General features: G+C 44.8%; 1 protein-coding gene across 3 annotated transcripts in view; it reads left to right on the top strand.

Annotated features, from left to right (window-relative positions):
- Positions 1-302: 302 nt before the first annotated feature.
- raph1a (Ras association (RalGDS/AF-6) and pleckstrin homology domains 1a) overlaps positions 303-27,752 on the top strand; it is a 54,053-nt gene continuing 26,603 nt past the window's right edge. For 2 of the 3 annotated variants that reach the window (XM_023805884.2, XM_023805885.2), the window contains exons 1-2: positions 308-541; positions 16,978-17,048. The gene's annotated coding sequence lies outside the window, so the exon portion shown is untranslated. Of the gene's footprint in view, positions 542-16,977; positions 17,049-27,752 lie in introns of all 3 variants that reach the window. The other variant, XM_072714766.1, reaches the window with a different exon arrangement.

Raw genomic sequence — 27,752 nt, 5'->3', positions numbered from 1 at the left:
TTATTATTATTGCATTGTATTAATAATTATGATTGGTAGATTCATAACAAATAAAACTAAAAAAATGGGTGAAAAATTCAAGTGATTTCAAATCTCGATATGTATAAAGGTAAAGGTTCGAAAACAGAAATTAAACATATATTTTAGATTTAACAAAACAATGTCCATTAGCTTAATGGCAGCATTCCTGCTGCCGCTGGGACCCCGGCGTCCTTTCATCACAGTGTACGGCGGCCTCGTCATTCTCATTAGCTCCGCTGATTAGTCGAGCCAGATTTCTGGGCCGGACAGGAAGCGGGACGAAGGGAAAAAGGCTGAAATCCCTGCCCGTGGTAACAGTGCTGGGATCGAGAAGCAGAGTCTCAGCGCGCGGCGTGCGGAGTCACAAAGGCTCGCCGCCGCAACGACTGTGCGCTTATGTGATCGCCGGTACAACTGGACTTTCTTCAGCATTAATTTTTCCTGTTAAAGCTTTTTGAAATCAGATATCAGGAAAGGAAAAAACGTCCCCAATAAATAAAGCCTCAGTGATTTTCTTACAGTGAGTAGCAAATTGATATTTATATATATATTTTTTTTTGAATCGATGCATCATTTATTTAAAATGATTATTGTGGCTTATACAGAAAGGTGTTTTATGAGTTTAGTTACTATAGGACGCTGGATGCGCTGTGGTTTTCAAAAAATCGTTTTAGGTTTTGGACGTTATATTGAAACAGGAGCGAAAACCTTTGGTGTGGTCGCATGTAAGCCGGAGATGTCTGTCCATGTTCATCACGGCAAGCTCGCAAGTGCCCGGTTTATAACCGCAGCACCGTGCGATTTTTGCAATTATATGTGAAGTGACAGACATGCTGGTGCCAGTAGGCTGATGGGGAGTGTTGCTGGTTAGTAAAACGACGATATGAGCTTTGGTGAATTACGGTGTGTCCTTTCCATGGGATATGCGGGGTGTGCGCCGTAGGGACAGACACAGGAAAACGCCGCGGATGTTTGGAGGCCTGTAAAAACTACTCGGTATGAAATAACGGACCACTTATTAAGCAGTATAGCGTATGATAGTTATGTTCCTGCAGGTCCTTTTTTAAATTATGGAAATGTGCATGGGAAAATGGGCAGTATCAGAAATAGCCATTTTTGAGAGTATGGGCGTGTTCCTTATCTCTCCTTTATATATCTTTTTTAAATGAAATTGTTATAAGATTTTAACCCGGTGAAAAAGCAGATACCTTATGGTGATCTTAAAGAATAAGTCTTCTCTATATGCGGTATTTGCATGTTAAGGCGAACAACGGTAGCAGGCAGGTCTCAGGGCGGAGCCCAGGTGACGCTGGTGTGCATGTGGGATCGCATCAGATCAGGGATGATCGGCCTCTGTAGCCTTTCTTATCGCATCACTGTTTTTGTGTAGCTGAGGTGTAGAGGTATATCAGCTGCGTGGGATTTATACTGAGGTGCATTTCGACTCTTCTGTGGCAGGAGGCCCTGGAAACGCATCGCGAACATGCTGTAGGCTTTTGTCTGTCATCTGACCATGGAACGACATTAACTTGGGCGGTAACTAATTGTTACTAGTGGCGTATTTGATCACAGCTATCGCTGTTGTAATCACCAACTGTAATGTGATGCAAATTTATAACGAGTGATATTAAGTACTGTATGTGGTTTGTTTTAATAGAAAGGGCTTCTCCATTTTAGGGGTGTTGTGGGGGTGTACATCGTCCATTATAACTGTATTGCCCGTCCATGGGTAAGTAAGGACACACCAAAAAGTTGAATCCCTGCTGATCAACAAACATTAAGTATGCAGTTATCTAAATGCAGCTGTCAGAAGCGTCTCCCAAATTAGTGACAGCCGTGTCTCCATAATAGTGCTGGCCACAAGGGAACTGTGTGATGTCTGGGTACTTGAGTGGCACCTGTATAATGCTCTAATTTTGTATTGGGTTCCTGTTTCAGAGTGTAAAAGATCATTGACTTGCACAGCTGAAACATCTAGCTAAAGAGCAACAGGTTGAGTAAAAATCCAATTAAAGCATCAAAGGACTTGAAAATTTGTAGTAAAAAACTTTACCGTAACCTCTTATTGTTATGAGGGTAATGAGGTTTGCAGGCATAGTTGAAATATTGGTGGTGTTTGTATAGTCCCTCATTGGTTATGTTAGTCAGGCTCCGAATTTCATTGTTTATTCACCAAAGAGTCAAAGCTGGTTATGATAGGAGGTAGGAACCTGTCTTAATAAATGAAATTTTATTTGTTTAATGTGCTGTACTGGAGAATAAACATGTAACTTTTAGATGCCAAATGGATGATTTTCCGATTAGTTGTCTTGGGGTTTGAAAGAAATGATGCTGGATAGGCATTATATACATTGGAGACAGACAAAGGCTCTGGGTGTTATGGACGGTGTTGGTGGTGTTTGTTAGCAAGACACTTTGGAGATTAACGGCATAGTCTGTCCTCACTATATTTGATAGCTCGGCCACAGAGCTGAATATTGCTCCTCCATGCTTCAGGAAGACGTGTATTTATGTAGATGTGGTGGTAATTTGTGTGTGTGTGTTGTGGGTTTATCCATGAGTGCTCCTGTGCTGTTTGCAGCAGCCAGGAAGTAGAGAGCAGCTAAAAGCGGCTCCCCTTCTCTTTGCCTTCTGCCCGCCTCACCCTCCTATCACATTGCCGGTTAGCTGGCACCGTGTGGGTAGGCGTGATGCCAACAAGAAGAACTGTGTGCCTCCTACCACTGGTGGCCAGTATCTAATAATGGACAGCCAAGGTGTCCCGGCTGAATTCCCTTCCTAGCACGGCCAGGCTGATTTATCGAGCTGCTGGGGGCTACTGGTCGCGCTGAGATGAGACGGTTCACATCCTCACTGTTTGCAATGCTCCAGGGCTCCATCTTCACACAGGGAGAGCATTCTTAGCGAGCCCCATTTTAAGCATAGAAATTAAGTCTGTTTTTTTTTTGGTTTTTTCCTTTATGTAGGTGATGTCATTAAAGAAATACTTTAACCAGGAGCCAGTGGCCCACAGGGCTTTGATGAATGGAGGGGATTGATTCCATGCACCACAAAAACAATGCCCAAAGGTGCTTGCTGGCCACAAGTGGGGCTCATTTGGAAGGCAGGACTATGTTGTTTTCTGCTTTTAGAATGCCAGGCTGTTATGTCCTTCCATTCATTTCTAGTAACTGCTTAACCACAAGCCTGATAGTTTCCCTTTGATCTGCGATGATCATAGGTTAAAGAGCAACTTATTGCCTCAACACCCACACACACAGTCACTCATAAAGAGCTATGTAGAGTCGTGATTTATTACATATTATGTATCTTTGGATTGCAAAAGGAAACTGCTATACATTTGGATAAACATGGAAACAACTCTGTGAACATAGGGCTGGGGTCACTGGATGAACCTCTCAGCTGCTGCTATGATTAGGGATTAAAAAAATGATGAATTCCTTGGGAGAGCTTGTTGCTCTCTGTCCTGTGGATCAGGTTCAGGTCATTTTATGGAGACCTTACTAGCTGAGCACCAGTTGTTCTCCAGCCTGTGCTACCAGAGTGGTGCCTTACTGGTGTCTTGTTACCCAACTGTGTGCCTCATAAAAAGAAACGTCAGTTATCTTCTTTAGTGTGAACGAAAGCCAGCAGTGGTTGTGAAACTGGAGCTGGGCTGCTGGGCTTGAAGTCGTGCACTGGAGTCGGCTGCGTGATTGAGGCTTGTGTGCTAGTTATCTAGACCAGTGTTTCCCAATCCGGTCCTCAGGGACCCACAGACAGTCCAGGCATTTGGAGTAAAAATGTGGACTGTCTGGCAGGGAGCTCAGAGGGAGCAGAAATATGGACTGACTCTGGGTACCTGAGGACCGGATTGGGAATTGCTGATCTAGACTCCTGAAGACTGGATGAGGTACCACCATTCATGAAGATGCTGGATAAATATGTTATCTGGTTAGTTTTATCATCTGGCAGGTCTGCTGAGGGTTTGCTGCACTCCTACCCTAGTTTGGTGGTCAATGGATTACGTGACTGGACATACTACTCACAGCATAGATGGGATTGACTTATGTAGAGACTTCAAGTAAGCCACCAAGTAGGGTCAAGCGGTATTTTGAAATGATAGCAAAATGTACCATGTGGGACAACTTTACTATGTAAAGCACAACTATAGCATGTATGGTCAAAATACAAAATATCTGCAGTATAATGTTTGGCCCAAGCCTCCTATCAACTTTACTATATTCCTGCCTCAGCAGACTCGAGAGCTGGGAGGGAGCAAAAACATGGACTGTCTGGGAGGTCCCCAAGGACCGGGTTGGGAAACACTGCGCTATGCTATGGAAAACAATGGCAGGCCTATATGAAGTTAGTTGCTGTGCAGCTCTCTCTCATCTCACTGCCACAGTCACCCCATGTTTCATCTTTTATCTCCCCTTGAACAGCAAAGTTGAAAGGTCGTCATTCTCCCTGAAGGGGATTTTTTTGTTGAAATTCCAGCTGGAGTTTGTATCTGGAGTTTGGGCATGGAGGCTGGCCTGGCTGACCCCACAGTTACCATCTCTTTCTGCTGTTTCTGCATCACTTGTTGGTCTGTCTCGGTAATTGGCCTGGGTACCAAACTTTGGTACTTTTGTGGTACCAACCAAAATGGTCCAATCCTATTGAATATCGAAAATTTCCAATACCCAAATAGTAAATCTCAGCATATGCGAGGTAATAAGCATGACGTGTAAAAATCTAAAGTCACTGGCGATTAGCTGTCTAGCATAATGTTTCAAGAACATGCCATATAGGCCGGAGGAAAAACATATGCCCAGAGGCAAATTTGTGAACTGGTTTGCATGTGTGTTGTTTTTGTTCGTCACGTCGTGTAAAAAATGACTAAGAAATCAAAAGTGTGGCTCCGCAGCGTTCCAGGCTACGACCATTTAGTTGCAGTTTGCGACCATTTTTGGAGATAGTTATAAAATTTAAAAATCTAACATGGAAGTTACACGGAAGTGCAGAAAAACAGACAGTAGATGGAATTATTTTTGTACCTTGATTGAATACCTTTTGCCTGTGTCTCCAGTCGGTGCCGGCGGTGAAATTTGCCAGCGCTTATTAGCGGGATAACGTTACATTGTTTTTTTTATTCTGTGGAAGATGAAAGATCGATCTCCTGGCCAGATTTATTTATGACATATAAACATGTCGTTGGTCATATCAATGTCAATGTCAAGTCTCAGGCATTAAGACATGCATTTCAACCAGTTCACAGGCTCACACACCACACCTTATGTTTCTCATGCTGGGGAGTAAGGGATAACGCCCATTGAGGTGTCCCACTATATAGAATTAATGGACGATGTGCAGGCGTGCAGAGTGCAGTTTTCCGCTGAGTTCATAGCTGTTCCGAGTTAAATAACCACCTACCAGCCAATCAGAAAATAGCATCTGTTTCAAGCATGTTATTACATGGATGTGCCCACAGATGGAGTTCAGACAAGGTGGAAGTGACAGAGCAGGCTAACAGATGTAATCTTAGCCCAGACTTTTGATGAAACTCGACCCTGGTAAAATATAAATATAAGGCTGTGTGATTGCGATCAATTCCCCCCAGTACCTAACCAATAATTTAAAAAAATGACTTATTCAAATAAAATATTCGTATTGTATTTTTAATATTTAATGTATTCTCCTTGTTGTTGAAATTGTTTTAAAAACATATTGGTATAGAAAATAGTATTGTTTGGGAAACTGTATCGAAATCAAGGTATCGTTCTGGTGCCGGTATTGAAACATTTTAAACGATGCCCAGCCCTACTTGGGAAGGGACTCGGATGTCTGATGTCTTACAGAAGCACTGGCCTTGAAAGGTCATAACCCCAGGCTTCTGGCCTAGCTGTCCAGCACTGCAGTCCACACTACACCACACCACCAAGAGCACCAATGCACGTTGTCTACTTTGGCTGCCTTCCTGCCCATTTCTGACTTATCATTCAGTTAGAAGTTGGTGGTTCATCTTTTGTGGTGGTGCCAGCCAAGTCGCCCGTGTTGCAGTCTGGGACCTTGGAGTCTGGACCTTGATCTCCTGGCTTTGTCTCCTGTGTGTTGTGAGAAATGGCTGAAGCCAGAGACTGAAAGAGGGATGGTAGCAGAATTAAGACAAATCACTATTTTAGTGGGGAGAGAAACTCTATTGAACTGGTGGTTTGTACAGCGAACACAGTATATCTGAAATACAGTAGTAAGATCATACACTTAACAGGAAATTCAGTACACAGTCTGCAAGGAATTATTTAGGTTTGTTGCAAGTGTCTGTGAGGGTGAATTGCAAAGGGAAATGGTATATCACTGCACTGGATTACAGGGATTTTATCTTATTTTATGAGTGTGACAAAAATATTTCCACAATCCAAATACAAATGTGTAAATGCAATCATAATTTGTAACATCATGTCGAACGTAAGGTGTAACCTAACAGCCAACTGACCTACCAGATATGTGGGAGAACATAGTGACCCGTCACAGTGATCCATCTAAGCTCTACAGCAGATTAAGCTCATCAATGACAGCTTGTATTGACTTTAGCAGACTTTCCTTCCTTCGACACCTGCTAGTATCGACCCGAACAGCTGAAAAAAGGGAGGCTAGGTTCAGGTTCCGGTTCAGGTCACTGTATTTGTACCCATAGGTAAATTTGGTATATAGTAGAGGAGTCGTTGTCCATCTTGACACACATTTTTGAAACGGGCAATTGACATGCATAATACCAGCTCAAGGTTCCAGGCCTTACTAGCAGAATTAAGAGGAAACACTATTTGATAATATGTGTGTGACACAAATTTGGATGAATGAATGAATGACAGAAAAAAGGTTTTCTTCTAGTGGATGTTCCTTGTGTGTTGCTGCATTGGGGCATTTCACCTTTGAACTGAATGTGTACTTTGCTTTGACAGGTTACAGTTTTGCCCTCCATTTGACCAGGGAAGCATCAGGATTATTACAGGTGCATATAGATGTATAGAAATATAAAGAGGGTGGCTTCCTTTGGGTTGTCATTACAGCAATCCCCTTTGTCGTGGGTGTATCATATGGTCAAGAGAGAAATGAAATGTTCCTGTAGTTGATTGGTTAGATGGCTGGCTGGCACACATGTTCTGCCCTGAAATCCATATCTGCATCTGATCTGCTGTAATTGGCAGAAAGTGGAAACACGGGCTGCTTGGGAGACCTTGATGTCCAGTAGTAAAAGGATACCTTTGATCAGAAGCATCCCTTAGAATAATGTATCGTGGCAACTGACATCTTAAAGTCAAATTTCCCAGCCGTTATTGGGCATTTTTTTCTTCCTTCCCAAGAGGCACATTTCTTGTCCATTGCTTGTGCTGCTGACGGGCGTAGAGGGTTATGGGAGTGATTGTTTCACCGTCTTACTGATGCCGCAGAGATCATGGCAGTGGTGCGTTCATCTCCCTAGGGGAATATTAAACAATTGGTTCAAGTTGGAGAGACTGTCTAAACAAGGTAGATGGTATATGCCTGTAGGCTGAGCTCAATATCCCCTGGTTTATGTTGTGTCTATGGTGTCGGTGTCGTTTTCATTGTATTGCAGAGCAATAATGCTTTGTGGGGCTTGAATACACGGTTAAACTCGGGAGACTTGCTTCTGTGTATTAAATGCACTGTGGTGACATTGCTTTCACTGTTTAAAAATGTATGTCATCATTAAACAAACTGCCGGGGCCTTTCAATGTAGTTTCGGTCTTCAGGGAAGGTTTATGTGTACAGTCTCCTTTAAAGATTAAACTGTAATTCTCGGGCCTGAGAAGTACAGTTGTTAGAGGTTAGTGAGCTGGTGGTCTTTGCAGCATATTATGGGATGTGATGGGTGCCGGTTTAAGTCGTCCTCCTCTTCCAGAGCCTTTGATTCTGATATTTCCTGTTCTATCTGTGTATATGACCATCCAGTCTTCTCTCCTGCTCCTAAGTACCAAAACGTCACAGAACAACAGCAATATAAATGTGAAAAAGAAGGGCGGGTCTCTGCAGAGCGTGTGAGGTCTCCTCTCAGCTCCTGCAGGTCTTGCTGATACAGCTGTTAGTGAAACACCTCATTAGGTCAGCTTTTGCATTGCGGTGACCCTCTCTGACAGCACGTCTCACCTTGACATTATAAGGGTTTAGTCTGAAATTTCAAAAATAGATCTTGCAATGAATGAAATTCTGTGACAGGTTGTATAAATAAACTTAAATTTCCAATCACTCATGGCTCACACACTACCACTCTCACGGATCATTTGTTCTAGGTAACCCAGTCGGCTGTAAAAGTTAGGTATTCATTGGCAGATCTCCTCTTTGGCACTAACTTGGGTCTAGTTCCTGCTCCCTGAGAGAACTGCACTAGTCCAGGCTGAAGGATACTGTGACTCGGGCTGGAACCCCAGGCAGCGACACATGAACCCCCTTCGTTAGGCATAATCTGTCATATTTTCACTTTGTCCTATTTTGCCTGATTCTCTCGAAATGAGGTCATATGAGGACAGGGCTTCTTTGTTTTTCCATTAAAGATAATCAGCGTTCCAGCCTGGGTTTCTGAGTCAGTGATGTAGTTTGGGGGGGAAAAGTTCAGACTCATTGCCACAGGTGTATAAAATCAATCACCTAGCCATGCAGTCAGGTTTACAAACATTTGTGAAAGAATGGGTTGTTCTGAAGAGCTATGATTTGCAGCATCGTATTGTCATAGGATGCCACCTTTGCAGTAAGTCAGTTTGTGAAACTTCTTCCTTGCTAGAGTCTCATGGAATGGGCTACCAATAGTCTCACATGACCAAATGCAATGGTGAGCTTCAGATGGAGGGGTGTAAAGCACGCCGCCACTGCACTCTGGAGTAGAGGAAATTTTGTGGAGTGACGGATCACACTTCTCTGTCTGGCAGTCTGATGGACGAGTCTGGGTTTGGCAGATGCCAGGAGAATGTTACCAGCCTGAGTGCATTGTGCCAACTGTAAAGTTTGGTGGAGGAGGGATAATAGTATGGGGGTGTTTTTCAGGGGTTGGGTTAGGGCCCTAAGTTCCAGTGAAGGGAACTCTTAATGCTTCAGCATACCAAGACATATTGGACAATTCTATGCTTCCAACTTTGATGGAACAGATTTGGGAAGGCCCTTTTCTGTTCCAGCATGACTGTGCTCTAGTGCACAAAACTGTCTTCAGAGACATTTAGTTGGGTGAGTTTGGTGTGGAAGAACTTGACTGGCCCGTTCAGAGCCCTGACCTCATCCCCATCGAAAACTTTGGGATGAACTACAACAGAGATTGTGAGCCAGGCCTTCCCGTCTAACATCAGTGCCTGACCTTACAAATGCTCTTGTGGATGAATGGGCAAAAATCCCCTAACCACACGCCATAAACTTGTGTAAAGCCTTCCCAGAAGAGTGACATAGGGGTGACCAACTCCATATTGTTGCCTATGGATTTAGAATGGGATGTCATAAAAGTTCCTGCCAGTGCAATGGCCTGGTGTCCTAATACTTTTGTCCATACAGTGCAGTGTTTCCCCTACCGTTATATTAGGGGGGCGCCCCCTCCCCCAACAGCACCTCCTGCCCCCCCTTTGAAGGTCAAATTAATTTTATTTTCTATATAGCGCCAGATCACAGCAGAACTCATTTTAAGGTTACCTTTCCTGTAGAACAGGTCAATACATTGTCCTTTTATTAAACAAACTAAATCGCCTTATGTTATTTATTATATTTACACAACAGCTTGTCATTTTCCTTTCTACACAGTTGTGTCTTTACAATTCTCCTCTGCTCTCTGTATCGCGCATGGCGGAGTTCTGCCCCGATTCGTGCACAGACATGTGCGCACACACTCCCACCAGCCGACAGAGAGCACGCGTCGGAAAATATGTCGCGTCAACCACCCGAAAAGCAGATGATAATATCTGCGTTATTTTGATTCCTGTCATTAAAAGAAACACATAAGCACCATGAATCCTGTTGGTGTCCGTCAGCCCCCCGTAAACCAAGGGGAAACACTGTACAGCATCTTCGGGCCCCTCTTTGTCAATGACTTCAGGTGTTGCTGAAGCTGTTGCCATCTCTTCAAGTCATTCCTTTGAACAAAGTGGAAAAAGTACACCGCTCTCTCTGCCGCTCTCTCTGCCGCTCTCTCTGCCGTCGCTCCGTTGTTTCCCACAACGTCACACACGCAATGTCACTGTCAGTGTTGAGATTAAAGAGACAGATTCTTTTTAGCCAGATCAAATATCCATTCTCATAGAAGTATCCATTTTTTTTCTCAAAATGCTGCTATTGTACTGTTTTCAAAACTCTAGTAGCGCAATTTTTTTCGGCACTGGTTTACCGTGCAGCCCTAGTACAGAATGGGCTGACAGAGGGTGAATAGCCCCCTTCCATAGGCAGAACTGGGGGGTCAGTCGAGCTGCTCGTCACCGTGGGAACATTCCTGCCGTTGCGTGTGGCCTAATCCCTACCATATGTTTCAGAGGGCATCTACCCTGACCTGACAGTGTCGGATCTGCACAGGCAATTGACAGTAGTCTCATAAAATCTAAACCCTGACCCCCCCCCCCCACAGACACACACAGGCAATAGTTAAAAATGATACAGACTACTGCGGTGCTGATATTTGATTAGAGCCAAAGTTTGTGAGAGTGGGAAAGGTGGGAAAGTTTGTTGTATTCGCCTGCCCTGTCTCAGACCTTTGTAACTTTACTGTGAAAGATGTCATCCTCCCGCAGTGAGACCTGGGTAAATCTTGGTTAAGGTGCGGAGGAACACGGGCCCTGTGCCCTCACAGCCTCCCAGGGCAGCAGCTGGTTCAAACCTTTTAAAAGCCTCCAGCAGATCAATAGTAACACTTTTCTCCACCCTACATCAGCTGATTGTTCCTATTGATTCTCTGTTCACATTTTTCTGTGTTTTTTTTCCATATCTATCTTGTCTGGATTCTGCATTGCGTTTACAGTTATTTTTACTGAGTGTAGCCCTTGCTCAGACTTGATCAATACATGTTGCGAGACCAAAACATTGCCATATTATTATGCAGCATGCTGTTATGTAAAGGAATGAGTGATTACCCCCAGTGGAGTTAAAGGCCATGTGCAAATGCCCTTGCATGAGTCATCTACCAATCAGGCATTTACTTCCTGTAGCCCCTGATGTAAATAGCAAGAGTATGTGTCTCAGATTTTCTGTAGTGATGAAATTAGGTAAAAAGGATAATCAGAATTCGATACAGAATGTGAAGGCTTTGAGAGTTGGGTCCTTTGACCCTCTGAGATCTTGTTCATTTGTCCGCATGCCTTTCCAGATCACCGGAGTCATTGAAGCTACAAAATGTACATAAGCTAATGTGGCTTTGGTGTGACGCATGTTTAGTGTAGGAATATACTTGCTTAGCCTGCAGGTTCACAAAAGAATGACAGTGACATTCATTCTCTCCTCATTTGTTCATCCATTATTTCATTACTAAGTAGGTGGGAGTAATGTGTGTGTTTTTTTTCCCCCTGTTGATCTTAATATGTTCCAGTTAAGTGGTAGTTGGTTCTTTTTAGTTAAAGGTGCTCAGCTATGTGACCATGTGACCAGTGGGCTGCAGGACCTTCTTCTGGTCCTTCCGATGGGCTCTTCTGGTCTGTATGCCCCCTGAGGTGGGACTGGGGGGCTGGTTGTCACTGTCACATTTGCAGTGGCCTCCATCTCTGTCTCCCTTTCCATGTGTCCCCCCCTTGCCGTCCCAGCTCCGCCTCTGACCCCCCGCAGGACTCACGGTGAACAGGACCTCCGAGTCTCGATCACTCGCACTACTGGGCTGCCCTGTGGCCCAACCAGATGGCTGACTCTTAAATGTGTTTTCGGTCACGCTGTGTAGCCTCAAACTCATTCTGCTCATTAATTCTGGGTGATTACTTGGTCCAGCAAGGCTGAGAAATCTTCTGCATGTTAGCTTAGCTTATTGCTGATGCCCCTCTAAAATTTGGCTGAGCTCCAGTGGACTTGTCCCAGATGAGAACCCATAAGACTTTAGAAGACCAGGTCTGAGCAGAAGCTGAGCATTTAAGGTGACCTGGTGGCATGGTGCTAACTCCGTATAATTGCTCTTTAGCACTTAAGTTTCCCTGAGACGTTCAGTTCACCAGATCCCTTCAGACCTACTTAAGGTCTCGCACCCTTTGATTAGTGGTGAAATCCTCAGCTGTTGCGTCAGCTCAGTAAATGCATGGTAAACTCTAGCATGACATCAGAACCTTGGGTTCTTGGCTCAGAAGTGGTGGAGGAGGATGATGTCATGGGACACTGCAGGGGGGAGGCGGCTCTCAGCATGAAATGCAGGAACACCCTGACTGTGTAGTATATTCCTTCATGTGCCATCAAATGTCAATTTTATCAGTTATTGCCCAAAGAAACCTTAAGTTCACATTTTGCCTGTACATTTCTTCATTGCCTGGGTTTTTCAAAGTAGTTACGAAAAAGTTACACCTGTCAACAGTCAAACATTTCCTTTTTTTGTCCGCTTGTGCTTTTTTTGTCCGCTCATGCTATTCTTTAGCAACGCCTCCTGAGGATTTGTTCCCTTAACCTTGTTTTTCAGCCTTTAGTGAATAATGACTGAATATAACAATGTAGTGTTAGAATAACCACCAAACCCACAGGGTGTTTTAAATTACAATTGGTAGTAAAACAAAGAATGTAGCTCTCTTCATCGCGCCGAGATCAGAAGCTTCATGTGAAGTTTTATCACCAGTGCCCTCTGATTGGCTCTGAGCTGCAGTCAGGGGGCGGTACCCCTTTGAACACTGTATTCTGACCTCCAGTGCCCTCTGATTGGCTCTGAGCTGCAGTCAGGGGGCGGTACCCCTTTGACACCCCTTTGAACACTGTATTCTGACCTCCAGGACTGCTCTGGCTTCCTTAGTAGTAGCCTTAGTTCTTACTACTTGCTGTCAGAGTGACTTACGCAGCCCACAGTCTGCGAAATTGGTTAGCAGAATGCTAATGCTGGGAGAATGGCGTGGGGTGCATTTCTTTACTTCCTCTCTACCCCCTGCCGGCACCTCGGTAACGCTTTCCTCCAAATGAGTTTACGGCCTGTGAAATTGGCCGCCCTTTAGACTCTAAACCGCATTCCCGTTGAACTTTGGGCACTGGTGACCCATGACAGTGCTCCTGGCTGTTGTGCGATCAGAGCTCCCATCGCATGGGGGGGGGGGGGAGTTATATTCTCCTCTGGCATAGCCTCCCATCCGGTTTTTGCCAGTCTCCTGTCCTCCGTTCCTTCCCTGTGTTTTTTTTTCTTCTCCTTGTCTCCCTCTCTTCCAGCAGGAAACCCTCACCTCTTAAACTCCTTGGCGTGGCCGTGGCGGGAAGTACAATCATGTGTGAGGATTCACAGCTGCTGGCTCCCACACAGGGGCGGCAGACAGCTTTAGGAAGAGACGGACGGAGAGACAGGCAGGCAGGCAGACAGACAGACAGGCAGGCAGGCAGGCAGGCAGGCAGACAGACAGACAGACAGACAGACAGACAGACAGACAGGCAGGCAGGCAGGCAGGCAGGCAGGCAGGCAGGGCCAGTCATGGGTCTGCCCAATACGAGGCGGCTGTCACATGACCAGCAGAAATGCTGACTGCAGTGCTTAAAGCAGTAGCTGTGTGGTGAACCAACACCAGTGCCTTTACTGGAACATCCGTCAGCGGTCATCCGCAGGCTGGTCAGCAGGCTGCTTTGCTGGTGGGATTTGTGTATTTTACTGAAAATATCAAGTGCGTTTCTTCCAAAAAGCAGATGCATGTTCCACATGATTTCCCCTTAGATGAAGTACAAACAGTAAAATGTCTTTTAAAAAGTGGAAGAGTGATCGTAGAAGCGAGTGAGCGAGTGAGTGAGCATATTGTGTTCTGCTTCCTAAATGAGGAGGGGACAACATATTAAAAACAGAGCCTGGATTCCTTCCATTGTAGCTAACTGTAATTCAGCTGTGGTAACGTGATAAACATGGATACATCTCTTCCTTGCCAACCAAATTCCCAAAGGTATATTTGGTTATTTATTAGTGGTTCTATTGTAGTAGTGACACATGTAGTAATATTACCCTGAATTATGATGTGTGTTACATGTGTGTTACCATTTCAGGCCTCAGTGCTCCCCTAATACACACATCCTCTCATAAGCCAGCCCTCTGTTCATTGGTGGTTCTCTCCAGATGCATGCTGGGAATAGCCGCCTGAGGTGAGCTTACCCTGGCACTCAGCTGCTGCCGCTGCCCGTCTTAGGAGCTCAGCGGGCTGCCCGGTGGGGCGCCAGCGTGCCGTCTGGCCACCAGCTGTGCCAGCCTGCGTGTTATTAATGTCGTCGTGCCTGTAATGACGAGGGTGAGCGTGCTGTGCTCTGCAAGCCTGTACCGGGCGGGGGGGTTAGCCTTGGCTGCATGACTCTGTAAACACTGAGTTATGCACCCCCCCCCCCCTATCCTGGTGGTGTGCTGATAGGAATTCTTGAAATGCCAGAAAAAAAACCCACATTTTTGTAAGTCTGCCTATCTTAATGGGCTGTTGTCGTACCAGCGAGCTATGCGATCCTGTTTGGCTGTCAGCGCATCCAAATGTCCATTAGATGGTGGCCGTTACTGGAGCCAGTGAGGATGTTCATATATTTATTTCTGATTTATTATAGATCAGAAGCACGCTGTGAAATCCCAATATGCCTGGATTGTGTGCAGTGGTACATTAGTTGCCTTATATATGTATATGCCTGATGGCCTCCTACATTATTTCTGTACGGTGGGGTGTCCTAATTTTCCAAAATTAACTGGATGTAGAGCAGCCGGCGTGACGGGGGGTGGGGCATGTACCCATGCCTGAGCTGCATGTCACTCGACCCTGACCATCAACACACATTGAATTGGCAGCAATGTCTGCACAGTCATGCATCGCTTAACGGTGGGGATGCGCTCTGAGAGATGTCGTGAGGCGATTTCGTCACTGTGCGAACATCAGAGCGTACACCTGCACACCTAGGCTATGTGGTATAGCCTAACCAATAAAAAGTACAATATAGTAAATACCTGAAACAGCACTATAGTTATCATTATCAGGTATTATACAGACGCTCCTCTGCTTACGAATGAGTTATGTTCCGAACAGCTGTTCGTAACTTGAAATGTTCGTAAGTCATTATTCACCATTATTTTAAGGGCATACGCGAGTACTAAGAACTGGGATGCTGGGAGTACGCACGCTACGCTGCTGCGCGGTGGGAGTAGCGGCCAGAAGTCATACTAGGTGGAATTGGCGTGCAGAAAAAAAAAAATTGTTGTTGCGGACAGGAAACGGGAGCCCAATGAACACAATTTGGACTTATAGTCCTCCTCGTTCGTATGTCTGGAAGTTTGTAATTTGAAAGTTCGTAAGTAGAGGAGTGTCTGTATACTGTACATAATTGTATGTGCTATACTTTTATATGACTGGCAGGGCAGTAGGTTTGTTTACGTGAGCATTACCTTGATCGTTGTGCTGCCACGTTACGGCGGCTATACAGCGTCACTAGGTGGTAGGAATTGTTCGGCTCCATTATTATTGTATGGGGCCAACGTTGTATATGCAGTGGGTTGTTGACTGAAACGTCGTTATGCAGACTGAGTGCAGTCATTCACGGTGTGGGGTCTCCGATGCCCTTTACATCATCCAATTAGCTAATGTAGCTGGAATGCTCTACGCAGTCACTCCGCAGGTTCAGAGGTCTAAGGTGCTAATCAGACAGGGGGGCTGGGAGGCAAAGGCTATCTTTCTGTGTCGTCCTCTGCTTTGATTAATTTATTTGTAATCTTGTGAATGAGGCTGCCATGTCCCCCCGGAGCGTGTCTGGGGTGTCTTCATCGTGGGGGAGGGGTGGGGGGATGGTCCACAGCTGCCTGAAGGGGGGGGAGCTGGTGATGTATGGTATTCTTAGAGATGCAGTGTTGTTGACTTATGGACAGTTTGTTTCTGTGCTTTTAACGTGACACTAATCAGCAGCCGATGGAACCCAGAGACAAAGTTTATTTATTTATTTGCCGAATGTCCAGGTATGAGTGCAGTTACTTTAAGATTCCTTGTTTTTTGGCATATGCCATCTTGCACTCCTAAGAGACTCTCGGATGCAGAGTCAGGGTCAGCTATTTGTCTGGATACCGTCGGGTAGTTTTTGGGCTGTAGGGTCCCATACAGTGATATGCTCACGCCAGCCACGGGATTTGAACACTGGCACAGATTTCTCACCCATAGAGCCACGAGGCGCCTGAGTCTGTGTGCCGAGAGAGCAGCTGTGATGGAGACGAATGTGGGCAGCTTTGGGGGGGGGGGGGGCACGTGGGAGGCTTGTGTGAGAGAGAGGCACGTCGCAGGAATTCATTCAGACGCCCTGATTATCAGGTAGCATGACTCTCCCCGCTGTGGTATCTAAGGACGGGCTGGTGAAGGGGAGGAACCTGCCCTCAACCACGCGAAAGCCTCCCCCATCCTGCAGCGAGGCTCGGAGGAGCTGTCAGACGAGCGCCATGCTCTGGATCGCAGGAGTCTGCTGGCACTCTGCTCATGCTGGTCCCTGTTGGGCAGATGTCCTTTCCAGGGTTGCTCAGTGTCTTGCCTCAGACTGGTTTTGCCTGGGCTGGGGGGGGGGGGGGGTTATGAATCCCAGGTGGTGGTGTGGGACTTATCCTGATAAGCATGTTCCTTACACCTTGAGCCAGAAAGCACCCCGACCCCGAGTGAATGCTCAAATAGTCTGCGTTTCTTGGCCAGTGATGACACTGCTGCTCTCCTTCAGGTTCTCTTTGCCAGCATCGCAGAATCCTGGGAGCCTGAGTATCGATTTTCAGCATTTGCCATCAATTTTACTGCAGATTAGGTTCAGGATCCTCAGCAATTGTTTTTTTTTTTTTTGTGTGAATTAATTTTACTGTTTTTGGCTTTTTTTTCCCAGGGACTGCATATATCTGAGCTGAACACGTGGTGTTTAAATTCTGAACAAAGAGGAGAACTACACAGCATAAGGTAATTATAGCTAATATCTTTGTCCCTGAGGGATCATGTGCTGAGTGCATCCTTTCAGACATGATTGCTGAGCCTTTAGAATGGCTGCAGAAGTGACTGCCGTAAAAAGCAGTGCTCAGTTTTGGGGGGCTGGTCTTTAAACATGTCAGCTGCAGCCTGCTTTGATACTGTGAGCAACTGCAGCCTTAGCCTCCTGTCATCGTATCTCATCTCCGCCTTACCTGAGGTTTTGCTTCTGTACAGCATTGGGCTTCTTCTGCAGTTCTACGTTTGGGTCTGTTTTGTGGTAATTCCACTCAGTTCCACATCCTCCTGTGTTAAGGCAGATTTATCGTGAGGAGGAATGGACCAGTTTCACAATCAGTTAAGTTTGTACAAAATGTAATTCATGAAGTGAATGCGAGAAAGCAGAATGTATTTCCAGAATCCTGTCAAGACCATCCGGATTGCATAATGTTTACGTAAGAACTTGTGGCCCTTCATGGGTGGTTTGCTTCGTAAACATGTCGCTCTGGACTGTGCTGGGGCCAGTGTCACAAAGTAGGATTTCTAGTCATCGTCATCTAGCTATGGGGGGGGGGGGGGTGCAGTTCCTAGCCCTACAAAACCGCCAGACACGTTAGTTTCACAGGGTCTGTAGTCCCTGAGGGTCCTCACTGACTGACACTGTGCTTCAAGATGACTGGTATTTAGCGGGTGAGAATCAAACGTGCTAGTACTGCTCTTCCCCGGAATAAGGTGAGTAGGGCTTTTTGTTGTGGTTTGGGGGACTGTCTAGACCGGGGGGGGCGGAGCCCTACACAGTTTTTGGTTCACCCTCATTTAACACACCTGATTCAACTGCTTGTGCTAATTGCCACACAGCTCTTGAGCCTAATCATTTGTGGTGGAACAGGGAAAGAACTAAGCTACACAGGGCTGCGGCCCCCCAGGACTGGAGTTTGACACCCCTGGTCTAGACCAAGGTACTTAATTTAATAATTATTGATTCTGATTGGCCAGAGGCTTCACGCCTTGTTTGCACAGAAAAGGAAGGCTGGAAATTCAGCAGTGCTTGAATCTTGAGGACCACGATTTGAATAGTCTTGGTCATGACTCAGACCTCTGTTAGCAGATTGATATCAGCTTTTCGCATGTATGGTTGGTTAGTTTCTTGGTAGAGGCCTTTCTATCCAGTTGTTTCAAAGTATGTATTGCATTATGGGAAATTTATATAGATTATTGATAAAGAGATGACACAGTTGGGCGTCTGATTAAAGATTATCTCACATTGAATCAGACTGCACAACATCCTCATTGCTAAAGAACCTTTTGCAGGGTTTAATCTCATTTGTGATATTGCCTGATCTTGTGTGATTTTGAACTTTCACTACTGTCCTTTGAGCTGTCTGGCTCTGATGTTTAGCTTTTCAAAGTTCATATATTTAATGGAGAACTGGGCCATTTTTTATTTTCCTGCAGAACTGCTAGGCTGCAGAGGACTTGGTGAATCGGAGAGGCGGCACATGACTGCTGTGCTATTTTACAGTTTAAGATTGACTGCAGGTTATATGGTTGTTATGGTTGTCTCTGGAAGCGCAAGTTGCATATAGGTGCTTCGGTGTTTGTGTCTTATCTCACATTCCCTTAGGTCCACAAGAAGAATGTGTTTCTTTATTTTTGTCGTCCCCCCCCCCCCCTCCTCAGAATCCTGGTAAGGTCACAGAAGACCAGAGTCAGATGTTCTGTTTTGTCTTGACTCATGCGATACAAAGAACAATACAAAAAAACACGCCAGTTTAAAGTCCCGCACATTTATTAAACATAACTCTATGCTGAGTTTATAGATTACTAATATTTTAGGCACACTTCTAATCCACTTACTAAATTGTGGGCGTAAGTAAACGTCTGAATAGCACCGAAACGCTGGGTTCTGGGCAAATGTTTCGCCCGTCATCTAAATCCCTGGTGATTGTTGTGCACGCGCTATGTAATCATGAGTACATCACAGTGGGATATCGCGCAGCCCTACACACCACTGCCGAACTCCAGTGGAAATGCTGTGGCAGTAATATATCGCGCAGCCCTACACACCACTGCCGAACTCCAGTGGAAATGCTGTGGCAGTAATATATCACGCAGCCCAACACACCACTGCTGAACTCCAGTGGAAATGCTGTGGCAGTGATATATCGTGCAGCCCTACACACCACTGCCGAACTCCAGTGGAAATGCTGTGGCAGTGATATACCGTGCAGCCCTACACACCACTGCCGAACTCCAGTGGAAATGCTGTGGCAGTAATATATCGTGCAGCCCTACACACCACTGCCGAACTCCAGTGGAAATGCTGTGGCAGTAATGCACAAGGAAATAACACATTGGCGTCTGCATGCTTAGGGTAATGGGTGTACAGCTAGTGTTCTCTCTTGCTGTTAACTATCTACCCAGTTTCTCACTCTATAGGCCTCAGCCCCGGCTTAGACATCTCACTGCTGGCCTCCAGTTGTTGTGCTGCAGTGACACTGGCGCTGCCCTTTCCATCTGTCTGTATGCGTTTCCCTTCTGCTGTCCTGGGCTCAGGGTCTCCCATGTGACTGACAAGGGGCACATGTGTTAATCCTCAGAGAGGGCTCTTCTTTCAGGGCAGTGTCTGCTTTTGTCTGCTGCCCCTTAAACAGACTGTATCCTGCTATTTATGTTTAAAAGACCTAGGGTTAAAAATTGAGTGTATAATGCAAGGAAATTACTACAGGCTTCTCATTTAATAGTGCTTCTTACCATTGTAAGTGTTTTTTTAACCTTTTGTTGTAGTATCACCCTTGTCAGACTCATAGTTAGAAATATTGTATATGTTACATATAAGACAAGCTCATTATTTATGAGAGCAACAGGTAAGTCGGCTGTGTAGTGAAAATTGTAAAACTGGGGGGTTAAATTAGAGGTAGGGTTGCTGACTGTTACCCTGGGCTAATTAGAAGAAAATTCTGGTGAGTAACTGCAGTGTAGCTTGTGGTAATGCTGGGTGATGCCATTTCCTAGATTACTGTCTCCCAATCCGGTCCTGGGGTACCCACCAAGGGAGGGAGCAAAAATGTGGGCCCTCTGGTAGAGAGCTGGGAGGGAGCAAAAATGTGGCCTGTCTGACAGGGAGCTGGGAGGGAGCAAAAACACTTCTAGATGGACGGATCACCCCACAGTTCCTCCTGGCTCAGCTGTGGCAGTTTGAGCCAGTAGAAGATATCATTCCACCCCCCCCAGGTCCAGGCTTTGGACTAATGAGTATCCCGATTCCTGTTTTGACCCCTCCCCCCATGTTCCATGTCCAGCAGCTGCAGTGTACAGGCAGACCGCACCCTCTGGACTTTGTATTTGCAGCTCTCAGGTCTGTGCTGCCCAGACGCACGTTTGCTGCCTACTGGTGACTCACGTCTTCTGGGAGCTGCACTACACACTGCGCCCTGTTGACATTTTAGGTTTTATTTTTGAACGTCTTAGAGAGTGAATGTTTACTTAAGGAGGAGACATGGTCAAGTCTTCAGACCTATGACGCGTACAGTAAAACTCCTCCTTGTGCTTGAAAGTGTGTGTGGTGGGGGGGGGGGGGGGTTGCTGGTAAATTAGAATCCCAGAAATTACTGTTTGAAACAGGAATTCTGGGAGTCTGGATTTCAGGAAGCTTTGACCCCCTTGTGTGACCTATTGTATCTGTGCTCCTGTTATTCTGATGTGGTGCCATTTGTGACTGCGTCTCCAGTCTGGCCAGTTTGGGCGCGGAGCTTCCTGTGGGAGAGATGGGCAGCAGTTCCTGGCCACTTTCTGCTTTGCTCACTCTTCTCTGTGACTTTATGTTCTTACCGCCCAGAGCGTCCTTTTGCCGTCTTTGATGCACCTTCTAGAATTGACTTTAGATCCATTACCTTTCAACAGCTGCTTTGCCTAATAGTTAATATGTATTACTTATGACTCAGAAGTTAGGTAGACATGCTTTATGGACCGGACACATGAGGAGTGTTTGTGGATATCGATGTGCGTTTTTTTATGCGATATCAGAGGAAGCGTTTTCCTAGCTTTTGTAGGAAGCACAGTCCTCACTGAAGCAGTCTGGAGAGGGAGTCTGTTGCCATAGAGACTGCTCGACCAGTCAGAGTGTGAGGGCTGTGTCACTTTTGTGCACCGTGTCGCCCCAGCCCTTGGCTGCTTAGGGGTCAGTCGAGGGAAGGGGACACAGAGGAGAGCATTGAAGAGGCTTGGGTGGGGTAGTTCTGGTCACAGCTGCATGAAAGGAGCAGCCTCTTAGCGTGTGAGGGGGTGGTCTGTGCTACCAAAATAGCCCGTGCCTGAGTCTGTGTTTTAAGGGCTTTGTGTATGGGAAAGGGTGTTGCAGATTGAAGTTTGATCATGCATTTATTAACTTGATGGTTGTTTTGTTCCCATGTTATGTTTATTCTAGACTGGCGTAAAGGTCAGCCCATTTTCTCAGGTCAGAATTAACAGACTGTCCAAGCTCTGTAGGTAATATTGCTATGGAAGGATCTGAGAAAAGCACGCATAGTGCAGATCTGGCAACCCATCACTACAGCGATGTCCAGAAGACACAGATGGAGGGATGTGAAAAGCCTGTGGGTGTCGAAGGCTCACATGGGGGAATGTATGAATGATTTCAGAAGGACAGCACAGATGTAGGGGAATTCCAGCTGATAAAGCCAAACAAATGACTCCAGAGTTGGGAGAAGCATCTCAGCATGCATGCTGGTTTCTGCCGCTGTCATTAATCCTCACCAAGTGGTAGCAACTACTGGGCTCGTGGCTTCGAATTGCATGTGTAGCTCTTTTTGGGTAATGGTGCTTACCAGATGCGTGTTCTTCATCGCGAAGGCAGCTAAGCCACTTAGACACGTCAGGGAAAATGTATCCCTTTGGCCCAACAAACCCTGTGGTGTATGATGCAGTCTTTCCTTCTAATTACTGTTCCCACGTTCGCATGTTAAATGGCATCAGTCCATGACTGCCTGTTCTGGGAATGATGCGAGTGGTGTGAATTGCTCTTTGTTTCTATACTCCTAAGTCAGTCTGAGGAGATTGGAACGCCTCCCCTTAAGTTAAGAAGAATGGGTGGAGATGGTCGAATCTAGTCCTGTCCATTCTCATCCTGGCGGGGTGAGTCTTAGAGCCTGACATGAAAGCAGTGTTTCTTAGCGCTTTGGGAACGTAGCTCATGAATTTCTCCGGATCTGTTTTGCATTCTGAACCAACTGTTCTAGTGTTTCGTTCTGGCTCAGAAAAGCCGGAGCAGAACTTCAGTCCGGCTTTACTGAGGCATCCCAACCTTAACAATCGTGAGAAATGTAATTGTCTGGTAGTTTGACCAGGCGGTCATCTAATCTATGCATTAGGACAAAACAGGGTTCAAAAATGGTCACTTTAAACAGAGGATTCTCTGCACAGTCTGTGCAGATTCTCTACAATCTACCCTTTCTACCAGCTAAACTATAACTTTTTGAGTGTATTTTCAAAAGCAATGCACTTCTAGCATTTTGAAATCTTGGTGATTAAAATTAGCAGAGCAGGGAGGGGGGTTCTGGCTAATTTTGTCTCCAAAATTTCAAAATACCACAGCATACCGTATTTATCATAAAGAATAGAAAATAACTTCTTGAGCAGAGATGAGTTGGGCCCGGCCTCTCTGCTTCTCCTTTTGTCCTTCATCTCGCCTGCTAAAGGATGGGTGAAAAGAAAAATACTCACCAGAATACAGCTGTTATACTACATACCTAGCTAGCTAAATGCCAAAATGAATATTAAATCCATTTGTCTCTCCTGGTGATCCTTAGGGGAACTCCATTGCATCTCAAATCACTGAGTCCAAGACAAAGGCGTGTACATCTCCAGTCTGAATCATAGAAATAGTGACCTGAGTCAGACTCTCTTATCCAAGTTCTGGACTCGAGTTCGACAGCATTATAATTGACTCTTCTTGGAGACATGTACTTCTAAGGTGGGCTCCTCATTTTGAATGTTGCCATTGGGCGTATTGTTGGTGGGGAAAGGTTTTGAGAAGTACCTGTGAAATAGTGTGAGGTACGGATGCATTCCTGCTCTCATCTTCAGTTAAAAGAGATGAACATGGATATAGGGGGTCTCTAAAGGAAGCAAAACTGTAATAGCAGATATGGGTTATAAAAACCTTGACTGTGAACCTAAACCATGGCTTTTTTGTGGGGATCCCCTCCAGGCCCCGGACCAGCTCTTGCACTTTTGCCTTCCTTCCCAGTGCTTTCCTGTCTTTATTTTCATGGTCACGTGTCTGGGCCCAGTCCCTCCCAGCTTACATGAGCTTGCGGTTCCTGTGGTTAATGAGTAGTCATTGTCCTCGTACTTTCTAATCTTGTTCCTTTCAATACTGGGAACATATCTTCTATCTTACTATCGCTTTAGTTATTTGTATGATCTGTAAGGTCTCCTTTTACTGTATTACAAAACACCAGCATGTGTTAAAAACACCTTTACAAGTTCACGTATGGGATGGAAGCTAAGCAGGGGCTATCGCTAGCAGTTAACCCAAGATGGCTAAGCGATTGTGACGTTTGGGTGCTGTCTTGCCCTTGAGGAATGACTGTCTAGCTAAGGCTGGACATGGCAGAGGAGGGGAAGGCTCTTTAGTTGACTCTCTGTAGCTCTGTTAGGAAAAAAAGACCAAGAGGAAGTAGCTGAGGTCATCTTCCCACAGCTGCAGTCGGAATTTTGTCCAGCAGCAAGATAGATGAATAGCTTCATATCCTGAGAGATTCTATAGCTTCCATTGACTGTGATCTCCTGGCATCAAACTCCAGTTAAACACAGTGGAGGAAATTGTATTCATGGAGCATAAAACGAGTGTAGAGTTGGGGGCTCATTCTTAGGGTTAATCTCTCCAAATAACATGATGGGTTTGAAGTGCTGGTATATCTTTTTGTGGATTTTTTTTTGTGGTGAGTGGCAACCCCCTAACTCAATAAGCACATCAATGTCTTTCTCTTCCCACATCGGTAGGAACTACTGTAAGTGCTCTTTGGTCTGAATCATGTGTCTTTGTCTCAAAGGCTTGAGGTTTGTGAATGATGTGGTTTCAGTGGTGTGGTACTACAGCTTGTGTAGTTTGTGGTCAGGGTAACACTGACCCCACACTCATACGGTATTGCAGACCAGTCAGTAATGTGTCATTCTTATGAGACTTGACAGCTTTCCAGTAGCTTCGGACAGTTTCTTACCCTATTTACTGGGATGCTGTGTACCTCTGTATACGGGCAGTGAACTAGGCAATGAAAATATAAATACCAACAAACTGTGTTGGGTTCCAGTTTGCTGTCAGGGCAATATGTGGCATGAATTTGCTAAGGGGATCTTGCATGTAAATTTCACATGGATCTCCGTTAGTTAAATAACCAAATAGCCAAAGTGAGTGAATTTCCCCATTAAAGGCTTCACTGTAGACGGATGAACAGACATCTGTGGGGCCTTGTCATTGTAAGGGTCATAGAAGATTTTTTGGCCGATAACTCATCTACTGTGCCTTTTTGAAGGTTCTTCATCTTGGCAGATGCTCTCTCACCACTAGTTATATCAAATTTCACATTTTCACTTATGATATAAATGTATTATGCTACTGTGTATCTGCACATGTTAAACATTTACCCAGATCATTATCAAACCAGAACCTTTTCTTGAGGCTTCTCCATGGTCCTTAAGTCCAGGACTGTCCTTCCCTATGCTTTATCTGCTATATGCATCATTAACTGATTAACTTGACAGCAAATTTTTCCCCCTTCCAGGACCTGCTTTCATTGATTGCCCACATTACACTTTTGAGGTTATAAAGAATGTTTATTCTTCAGCTCTGTTTCGACTTAAATTTGAATGGCATTCTTTTTCAGAACATACCCATATAACAGCAGAGGTGAGTAATTCAATTCCAGAGTAAAAATCCAGACCAAGATTTTGTTTCAACCAACCAGCTGAGTATAAAGAGTCAGTCAGAAGTCAGTCAGAGAGTACTCAACTGGTTGGTTAACACAAAATCTAGACTTTTACTCTCTGAACCTGAACTACCCACCTCTGTATAACAGCACCCCTCTCAAAATTCACTGGCGCGGAACGTTGGACCCAGAGAATGGCTTGGAGAATGCAAGGTGTCAGAAGCACATCAGGTTCATCAGTTACTAGGCAGAGCCTGGCTACATGCTAAACTCGCCCCCCCCCCCCCCCGAAACATACATCGAAACGGCCTCTATTTAGTGGAACTCATTGCTTTGAGAGGTGACGTCTCCATGCTGTCAAATCGCTCATGGCCAGGAAAGGGCGAGGTGAATATACAATCCAGATATGATCCTCCTTGTTTGCTACATGCTGTCACTTTCACCCAAAAATATAGATGGTACTTCCTGCCAGACCTTGGTATCTGCTTTCACAGTATGATCATTCTGTGTGCTGTATTTAAATATGTTTACTGTGGCCTTCCCAGCTTAAAGAAAACCTGCATCTGCTGATGGGTGAGTGTTCCTAGCTTGGAAAACTGGCCAGTATTTTTCCTGATTTGCGATCCGTTTTTATATGGTGCTATTCACAGGCTTGTGCTACTGAAGGGCAGCTGGAGGAAGGGGTGATGGAATCATCTGCCATGCATCAGTCTGTAGTTAGACTCCGTGTTGTTGAGGGGAACTAGGGGGGCCTTGGGTGGTGATATGTAGGGGAAATTCAGCACATCCTGAACTTATTGCTCGGAACTGGCTGAAAAACAGCGAGAATTCCCCTTTGTTTTCCCTAATTTTCCAGTTACATGGAACACAAGGTAGGATTTCCCAGCATGTAGATATCTGAGATGTTCCTCAAAAGAAGGCATCAGATTTTTCTTAGCCCAGCCTAATGCAGTGCTATCTATATATAATTGAAAAGTAGTTCATGGTTTTTGGGGGTGTTTTTTAATATTTCTGTGGTGATACTGGGAACTAGTCTTGGGTGGTATGACAGTATTACGGTATACCCTGGTGTTAAAAAATCCTAGGGGGATTATTTTTAATACCATCAAAAATATAGAAGCTCCTCTTTCTATTAAACTGATATGGAGATGCAGTATTGAGGTGGTGTAGTGCAGTGCACAGCACTGGCCACTAGAGGTCAGCCTACTGGTTAGAAAGATGCAGCTGCGAGTGGTAGCAATAATACAGGATTAGTAAAAAAGAAACATGTTTCTGGCCCTGTTTGGGAGCCTTTTGGATTTCTTCCCGATGATAAAGTTGAGTCAGTAGTTTGTTTAATTTTCATTCTACATTAGGGCTGGGATGATTATTCGACATAATCGACTATGTCGATTATAAAAATCCGTCGACGTGGAATTTTAGTGTCGATGTGTTGTGTAAAACTATATAAATGTTTTGTGACTGCAATGCACTGAGTGATAAGCTAAACGTATTTTAAGGGAAAGTACTTTATCCTCTCGGTAGCACGTTATCGCTGTCCTTTTAAGAATCACGCAATAAAACAGTCTGCTAATAACTGAACTTTACTGTCCACCTGATGATCTCTTCGCCACTCGAGAACTACAATATTTTATTTATTGGACCAGCGGCATGGTTTTCATTTACAATACAAAGTTATTCCGCTAATAAGCTGGCTAGTTGTTTCACTGCTGGCACCTTTAAAACTATATCAATTATAGACTGAATTCCAATATAGTTTTGTCTAATATCGCCAGTGCCAGCAGTGCCACACTGTTTTATAAGGCATGCACTGGCCAATCATGTAGCACTTCTCTCATAAATATTAATATAACATTAATATAATAGCAGTGGCGGTTCTAGGATTTTTGCCGCACTATAAGTAAGTGGTTGCCTTCTGCAGCTCAGGACCCCTCAACTCAGGATTTACACACAGTTCTACAGTATAAATCACTAGACCTGCTGTTAATATTTACATAGGTCAAGTAGAAAAATTGTCCATAGGTTGTTTTAAAAGTTAATTTGATGAAAATTTGATTAGACCAAAATAAAAAAGCTTTATGCATTTTGTTTGTGATTTGTGTCGTACGACTATTGTGCATCTGACATAATACTATTATGGTAAATGTGATGTCCTAATTATAAAATATAAAAATCGCAATTTTTTTCACAAATTTCTGGAAATTACCACCACAAAATCAGTCATTTTGATTGCAAAAATTACACAAAAAAATCGTGAAATTCTGGAGGGACTGGTTTGATAAAGTTAACTACAGAATGTTTCCTAGCGCTATCTTAGCAAAAACATGTTAACATTGCTTACAAGTTTATTGGTTTACTTCGACAGTGCTTCCAGTGCTCCTTCCACAATTTAGTTAACAAACCTAAAATAAGTGAGAGCAGCAGCTAAATATCCTTTCATATTTTGACAAACAACATGAGGATTTGTGACTCACCAAGAATTGTCTTCAAGTTGTAAGTAATGTTAGATGGATTCTTTCTCCCGCCTACTGTCATAACGTCAGAGAATGTTCTGGTATCGCTCAAGCCAAAGCCACAAAGATAATAAAAAGCCAAGACCTCTGCTTCTTCTCCCAAGTTGCATCGACACATTACTGCCGCCAATTGTTTGGGGGTGGAATTGCATCTGTAATCGTTGTGAAGAATTCTCCGGTTGCTCTTCTCGTCGACGATTGATGGAAGGGGGGCCAATCAGGGGCCAATCAGATTTCAGAAGGGGCCAGGGCACCTA

Source organism: Paramormyrops kingsleyae, chromosome 1 (assembly GCF_048594095.1).
Source record: "Paramormyrops kingsleyae isolate MSU_618 chromosome 1, PKINGS_0.4, whole genome shotgun sequence".
Taxonomy (NCBI): Eukaryota; Metazoa; Chordata; class Actinopteri; order Osteoglossiformes; family Mormyridae; genus Paramormyrops; species Paramormyrops kingsleyae.
Note: the sequence above shows the minus strand (reverse complement) of the source record. Positions and strands in the feature narration are given on the sequence as shown.